The 8,126-nt window shown below is 33.1% G+C and overlaps 1 long non-coding RNA gene across 2 annotated transcripts; it reads right to left on the minus strand.

Annotated features, from left to right (window-relative positions):
• Window positions 1-2,501: 2,501 nt before the first annotated feature.
• LOC112940368 (uncharacterized) lies at window positions 2,502-6,432 on the minus strand. Of its 2 annotated transcripts, XR_011212528.1 has the most exons (4): window positions 5,889-6,432; window positions 3,675-4,337; window positions 3,452-3,587; window positions 2,502-2,794 (listed from the first exon to the last, which is right to left on the minus strand). It is a non-coding gene; the product is annotated as an uncharacterized lncRNA (long non-coding RNA). The 2 variants fall into 2 exon arrangements; XR_003244424.2 differs by having other exon boundaries at window positions 3,675-6,432.
• Window positions 6,433-8,126: the final 1,694 nt, after the last annotated feature.

The raw sequence follows: 8,126 nt of genomic DNA on the forward strand, positions 1-8,126 counted from the left end.
GATTAAAAATGGTTTCAACCAACCCTAGTGTTATGATATATGACATTTGCAATTCCTCTTCTGTTGGGGGAAACCCAAGGATGCACAACCTAAAATTGTAAAAATGAGTCATCAGTAAGAATTACCATGTTGCAACAGATGATTCATCTGTAGTAACATTTGTGTCAGATGTCGCAACAGATGAGTCATCTATAGCAACATGTGTTACAAATGTTCCTATACATGATTCATCTGTAGCAACATTTATGTCACATGTTGCTACAGATGAATCATCTGTAGCAACATGTGGCACATGTTGCAACACATGATTCAACTGTAGCAACATTTCTAACATATTTCGCAATAGACAATTCATCTGTAGCAAAATATTTGGCACATGTCGCAACACATGATTCATTTGTAGCAACATTAGTGTCACATGTAACAACAGATGAATCATCTGTAGCAACATAAGAGACATATGTAGAAAAATATGCTTGTAATATACTAATAATAACTTACTGCATCATCAGGAGGGTTAAAAAGATCTGGAATATGCCCTTCTTTTGTAGTTTTTGTTCTTGATATCAACTATCTCAACATCCTTGGGGATGATATCTGTTTTTCTGCAATTAATTGATGAGTCAAATAAGGAATGACTTCAAATGCCCAGACCTATAAAAAAAGGAAAGCATGTCAATAATCAAATGTTGAATTATTACTTAATATAATATAAAAAGATTAAAAACATTCAGTTTTACCATGAAAGCCCATGGAAACCCAAACAAGTCCTTAATATTTTCTCCTAAAGTCCTTAACAAGCAGTCGACAGTTAGATGAAAGCTCTCATAAGCCCACGTGTAGTTGTTGAAAGCCTCAATATCCTGACAGAAATTGACATATTTAAAAAGTATGTTGTTGCTCGGATCCTTGTATATTATGTGTAAACCAAAGTAAACACAATGACTCCTAGTGATTCCTTGGTGTATCCTCCCGTTTCAACAAATTTACTAAGTCAGAATTTTTAAAGATTTTGCCAACAAGGGACATCAAGTCGTGTTCCTCAGTTGATAGTGACTATTTTCCTACTTCTGGTACTTCTCTTACTACTTTCTGTCTTCTTCTTGGTCCTATTTTAACAATGTATTCAGGAATGGGCTCAACAGGACGATGACATTTTAGCCCTGTAACTATGGCAAACTCTCTTATGCCAAAGAAAACTGACATGCCACAATAATTAATTACAATCTCATCCTTCTTATTGGGATTTTAAAAAATGAACCTTTTTTTAAGAAGTTCATACACGATGTTCATTTGAAAACGTCGAAGTGGATCAATGGATAAATCAAGAAAATGACCGAAACAACTATTTCTGAAAAAGTCTTCCAATTGATTTCTCTTGAGGATATCCCTGAATTTGACGAAAGGTCCTCCTAGGACTGACCTAATAATATTGTCACCATTAGCATCAGCTGCTAATACAAATGGAAAGTGTCTGCATTAATGATTTTAATCCCATCATCACCCCTAGCATTGAACTTTTCGTGAACTGTTGCTTCTATATTTTCTTCTTCTTCTTCCCGAACTTTATTTGTTTTCCCTTGTTCCTCCACTTCTTCTTGTTCTTCATCTTCCTCCTCCACTACTTGTCTTTCTTCATATTCTTTTTGACAAAATTCTACTTTTGTATGAGAAGAAGAAACTGCTTCAGTTGCAAGATTTTCTATAAGTGTAGTATTTTCGTTCCTCTTCCTAGCAATTTTAGACCTAGCCTTCTTTTGGATCTTTGTTTGGTCAGATGTATCAATATCAAGTCTTCTTTTCACATGAGCCATTATATTTGTATCTGGAACCACAAAATAAAATATTCACACATGAGCTACAACCACAATTTTAAACAAGGAAATAAGCAGATAAGCACATGCATTTGAAACCCTAATTAAATATTACTTGAGAAGATATATATCAATGATAAAGTAGAAATTATGAGGACAACACCGCCTTGCTGCAGAAGATGATCCGTGAAGGAAGGAAGAGAAGAGAAGAAGAGAAGGAGAAGGGAATACTGGAAAAGTATAGAAAAAACTGGAATTAATTAGTATAAATAAATAAATCTTGGAATACGAAACGACATTTGTAAAAGAGAGGAGAGAGGAGAGAGAGGAGAGGAGAGAGGGAAAATGGAAATTAAAGTCGTTTTAGTTTTTTTTAATTATGACAATTCAAACTGTGACATATGTTGCCACATATATACTATTTATCGCTACATATATACGATTTATTGCCACATATAATTTTGTCGTGTTTATTACAACAAAAATGACATATGTTGCCACATATACACTATCTATTTCTACATATATACTATCTATTGCCACATATAATTTTTTCGTGTTTATTGCAACATAAATTACATATGTTGCCACAGACAACACATTTGATCCTTTTCATCATAATTGACATTTGTGTAAACAAAATCAAAATAATCAAAAAAGCATTTTAATTAACAATTCACCCAATTGTTTTATACAACTTATCAACAAAAAGGTAATTCACAATGATATGATATACATAACCACCTATCTAATCAATAGTTGTTAACACAACATTGTCATCGATCTTAGCTTTTTTAGGTCTAGGCATCTTCAGTTCTTCATTGTTAGTAACATAGCCATTTCGAGCCTGGGAGATCCCATAATTCCATAGGTGTGAAGCATATCTCAAGCGAAGGGTGTCAGCACTAATTTCACATGATGGTACTTCTAATCCATCACTCAAAAACTGAGCGTAGGCAGCAACATAAAGTCCACAATCTCTGTAGGGCATATCATCAATCAGAATATATAATAACATCAAATTTTGATAGTTGTAAGACAAAAAAGTAATGTGATACTTACAGACTATTGTTTTTTGTTGAGAAATACCAGTAACATGTCTGACTTCGAATAGGTGAGATTTGTTCTTTCCTTGGTAACATTTAAGAACTGACCTATTGGTTCGCTCTTTTTGCTCAAAAAATTCACTTAACTCAAGGTGCTTGGGCAACATTGTAGACAACTTTTTAATCTCGGAAGATAATTTTCTATTAGACCTAGTTGATGACAAAGAATCATACACTTTTACGCACCGTTCCTTCAATGCAACGACTGCCAAGACCCAATGGAATTCCCCATTACTATTTACAAGGACATAAACATCATTTGCCTGGTCCCAAGGTAGTGCACAAGGTATACCAAACCCTTTCATTATGCCAACGATTTTATCCTAATATTCACTAGCATTGTCAATGTATGTTTTGAAAAAACAACTAGTGGTGGTACACTGATATTTAGACTAAATCTTTGCTTCAACTTCTTACACAAATAGTAAATATGACATCCACATACTGCACACATGCATCAGACAAGTGTATCAATTTAATTGTATATATTCATGTACTAAACAATAAATTTAAAAGTGGGAATCGATTTACCTCATCACTCTAGGACTTATTGGGTTGAGACATTATGTAGAACCAGTCCTTATTTCTTGGAAATGCAACTACAAAATAAAGTTGGTCAATATCAAGTTTTGAGCAATTGGCTAAGTAGTGATCCTCCTTGTTTCCTCTGCAATTGTGCAATCATTATAAATAATTATTTAGTGGACAACAAGAAGAAAAACTAATAATAGTTGAACGACTGTACTTTACTTACTTTTTTACATGATGCTTGTAAAGACCCTCGTTTATCCATTGCGAGATGGATGACATTAGTTCAGTTGGACCGTCACCGTTAATATTATAACCTTTAAATGGATATTTACAACTGACGACTTCAAGTTTCTTCTCTTTATTTTTCTCTATCTCCTTCTCCATCTCCTTTTCCTTCTTCTTCTTCTCCTTCTCCTTCTCCTATTTTGCCTTCTTCTCCTTCTTCTCCTCCTCCTCCTTTGCCTTCTTCTCCTTTTCCTTCTCCTTCTCCTTCTGTTTCTTTAGTTTTTCCTTCTTCTCCTTCTCCTTCTCCTCTTTTGCCTTCTTCTCCTTCTCCTTATATTTATCCTTCTCCTTCTCCTTCTCCTCCTTTGTCTTATTCTCCTTCTCCTCCTTTTCCTTCTTCTCCTTTGCCTTCTTCTCCTTTTCTTTCTTCTCACTGATTACATAAAGTGTTTGGGAAATATATTTTTTCAACCTCCTACACTTCAAAGGCTGTGAAATCTTCTTGGATCTTTGGAAAAATTAGTATTATGAGACATTTTCTTAAAAATATCAGTGAGTTTTTTAATACGACTAATAAAATAACCATGTTGCTGGGCACATTCTTCGCATAGACAAAAAGATCATTTCATGTTAGAAGATGAAGTTTCTTACATCATTTCATCTACAAGGTAAATAAAAAAAGATTGAGATTTTACAATTCATTATAAAATAATAATAGCAGTATGTTGCAACAGATGGATAGTCTGTTGCGATAAATTAACATCATGTTGCCACATATGTTCCTGCTATTACGACACATAAAATTAATGTTGCAACATATAGATCTTATGTTGCTACATATGAATCATATGTTGACACAAATGTAGCGATTAGCAACATATGAATCTTATGTGGCAACAAATGTTCAAGATGTTAACCTAAATTGAGATGTTACAACATATGATAACACTTTGAATATGTACTAACATATCACTAAAATGTGGCAACATGCGCTAAATGTTTCAACAAATGAAATATATGTTAGACACCTGAACAATACTATATTTCTAAAATTATATCATCAAAATGTCCACAAAAAGAACAACAACAAAAAAAATGACTTTTCACTGAATGATAACAATTCATATACATTTGCTCAAAATGAGGATTTTTTGGGTTGGTTGATTTTCTTTCAAAAATAGTAAAAAATACACACCATTAAGTCGATTATTCAATTTTAACATCTACGGAACGTTTTATTGTTCATTAATCCAAGAAAAAAACTTCGAAAATTATAAAATATTTCAAAAAATAATTTACCCATTTCTAGTCGAACAGGATTACATTTCAGAAAGATGAGGGAGTAACGACTGGAGAGGAAGATAATGGAGGACTGAGGAGGAAGAGTAACGAGGGATTTTTGAATTTTTAAGAAAAAAGAAGAGCAATCCCTCAAGAAAGAAGAGAGGAAGAAGATGAAAAGATTCTTTTTTTAAAAAAAAATTAATTTGGTTTGAATTAAAGAAGTGTGCTTTTTTGTATTTTATAAAAGATTATAAAGTTTTAGAAATGTTAATTTGGCATCATATTTACGTAATTATATTTTAAAGAGGATTTGACCAACTCTTGGTCAATCTGTCACCAAAAACAAAAAATGAGACTTATTTGACACATTTCTCTTAATTTTCTCAAGCAACTATTCGACATCATTTTTTACTCACTTTAACTAGAGATTAATCACAAGCTAACTTGGTATGATTGAAAAACAAAGAATATACAAACTGACTTTACCATAATCAAGATTTCAGTGATGCAAACGATTAACAAATAAACTAAAATATCCAGTTTTGAATGTCAAATGAGCAGATGTCATAAGAAGGGAGATATGGAAGTACACTAATCTAATCACATGATTTATGTTAACTAAAAAATCAAACACCCTCACATATTGAGAAAACAAGCAATCTATATTCACAACTTCAGAACTAAAACAAAACTCGTGGGCAACAATTGAGACTAACAGTAAAATAAGGAAACATCAACAGGAAGAAACCAATTTGAGACCCAAACAACATCATCAAGAAACCCAACAACAACATTCAAGTAATAGACAGGTTAGACTACCGGTTTGTAGTCAAAAGTAATTTGTAATATTTTGCACATATAAACATTTTAATACCTCGAACATTCAAAAGCAAATAATCGACATGCTAAAAATCTCAAATTTACGTACCGATTTCAACACCTCAAAATCTCAATACGAATGGTAAGCCAAGAATTCCTATGAAGAATCTAAATAGAAAACTTCTAAGAGCTTAAGATTAGAGAATCGTTTCAAAAATTTTTGAGTGTAAAATGAGTATTCCCAAAGAACTAAACTTGAACCATCCAAATCTAATATCAAAACTTTCCACCAATCGCTGAGAGTACAGTAATTTATAGGGAAGAAAAGAGCGATTTAGGAGGGGGGAATTCATTGGATTTTTGAAAAAAAGAGTTTATATTTTCCTTTGCTACTTTTCGAGATCAACAATAAAAGGCATGGGAAGTTCTGAAAAGGGGTAAAAAGCAAACGGTGTTGGTGATGGAATAGTACTGTTGACACTTTTACGGAATTACTATGCAAACAAGTACAGGGGTCGCGTTTCCTGGTTTCAGAGCGTTCTTCACTGTTCTCGCGTGAAGAAGATGAGCGAAGGTCAGGTCATGCTAAAAAATATTGGATGGACATTGGGTTGCTGATGGAGTTGGGGTCATATGTGTATTATGTTGTGCGATTTTGTTGTATTTGGACAAGGCTGGTGGGCTGAATCTTTGTTATTAACTCCAAAAGCCAGTCGGCTTGTAAAGTAAAAAAGAATTGTTGTTGATGGGCTGATGGAATTGGGTAATTAGGAAGTAGCTCAAAATCGTTTATAAATAAATTAATGAGTTTCTTAATCTTAACGAAATAAAATAATTAATTCAAGTATAAAATAATTGATTTAATTTCAAAGTAATTAACTCAAAATTATAATTAAGACTTAAACTAAAGTAAAATAATAAAATATTTAACTAAAATGTAAAATCTTTTGAGATGACTTTTGAATATTTAAAATACATTAATTATATACATGATTATATATATCATATATATTATTTAAAAATAATAAAAATGAAGAAGTACGACGATTAATTTATATATTGGAGGTCCAAAATTGGGTGTAAACAGCTGCCCCTCCTTTCACTTGCATAAATGAATGAAATATTAGGCAAATGAATTGATGAATCCAATTTTGAGTGACCAAATATTCATCCTTAGAAAAGAGATTTTGGTACAGACTTTAGAAATTATATCCGAACTCCCGGGCCGGGTTTTCTAGACATCATATGCTATATGAGAATTCAGACCACTTATAGTTTGATACACTTAAGTTGATGCACGGTTTTGGAAGAATTAGGCTATCCTGATACCAAATTATGATGAGGCTTGAATGCTCCAGAATAAGATTTGAAAGAGGTTATCGAAATACAGTCGATTTTCAACATTCAGCTCGACTACATATCCTTATACCTTAGATATCAGGTTTTTTGTAGTTTAACTCGATCGGTTGAAAAAGAAATCTATTATGCTAGATAACCTTCAATTTTGGAAGAGTGACAAATAAGTTAAATTATGAAAAAAGGGCTTTCAACCTCTTGTCCATGAATGTGGAGCTCTTCATATCTATGAGCAAATACATAATTTCCAAAGCTCTTGATGCATTGTCACTCGGATTAGAAAGTTGTGTCCAGTGAGAGGGAAAAGTTTTTCGGATGCAGAATTGAAATCCATAAACCCAAAGAAAATCCGAAACGCCTTCTGATAGTGGTGTGGTTTGATTATGGTGAAAGTCTCTCCTCAGCTCGCGTCCTAGGATTATGACACTCCTCTTTGGACTATGTCCCAGTTCACTACTAAGAAAAAGTTCCACGTTGTGCTGCATCTTTTTTGATGTCGTCCGAACTTATGGTTTAATTTGAGTATTCATCCTCTCGGATTCTCTCGACAAAGACTGAGATAAAACTCATTAGTGTAAAGTATAATTCAAATGGAGAGATAATGTACGTCATTTACCATGTTGGGACTTAATTATTCTCCATGAATATATAACTTCAACTTCTTTCAGTTTGACGTAAAGAAAATAAAGCTCGTATCTCGTACTTTAATATAATTCTTTACTGTACTCTTGTTTTGATATCGAATAAGTAAAAATAAGACTGATGTGATATATTGATGGTTCTCTTGGTGGTATGAGTATGTAATGGCCCTCTCGACGGTTGAATATGCAATTGGCCCTCTTGGCATTTCGAATGTGAATGACCCTCTCGGGAGTTTGAATATGAATGGGCATCTCGGCGATTTGAATCTGCTGGCTCTCTTTGCAATTGAATATGTATGAATCTCTTGGAAGTTTGAGTATGAATGGCCCTCACGACAATTTGAATATGA

This window comes from Solanum lycopersicum, chromosome 11 (genome assembly GCF_036512215.1).
Source record: "Solanum lycopersicum chromosome 11, SLM_r2.1".
In the NCBI taxonomy this organism is placed as follows: domain Eukaryota; kingdom Viridiplantae; phylum Streptophyta; class Magnoliopsida; order Solanales; family Solanaceae; genus Solanum; species Solanum lycopersicum.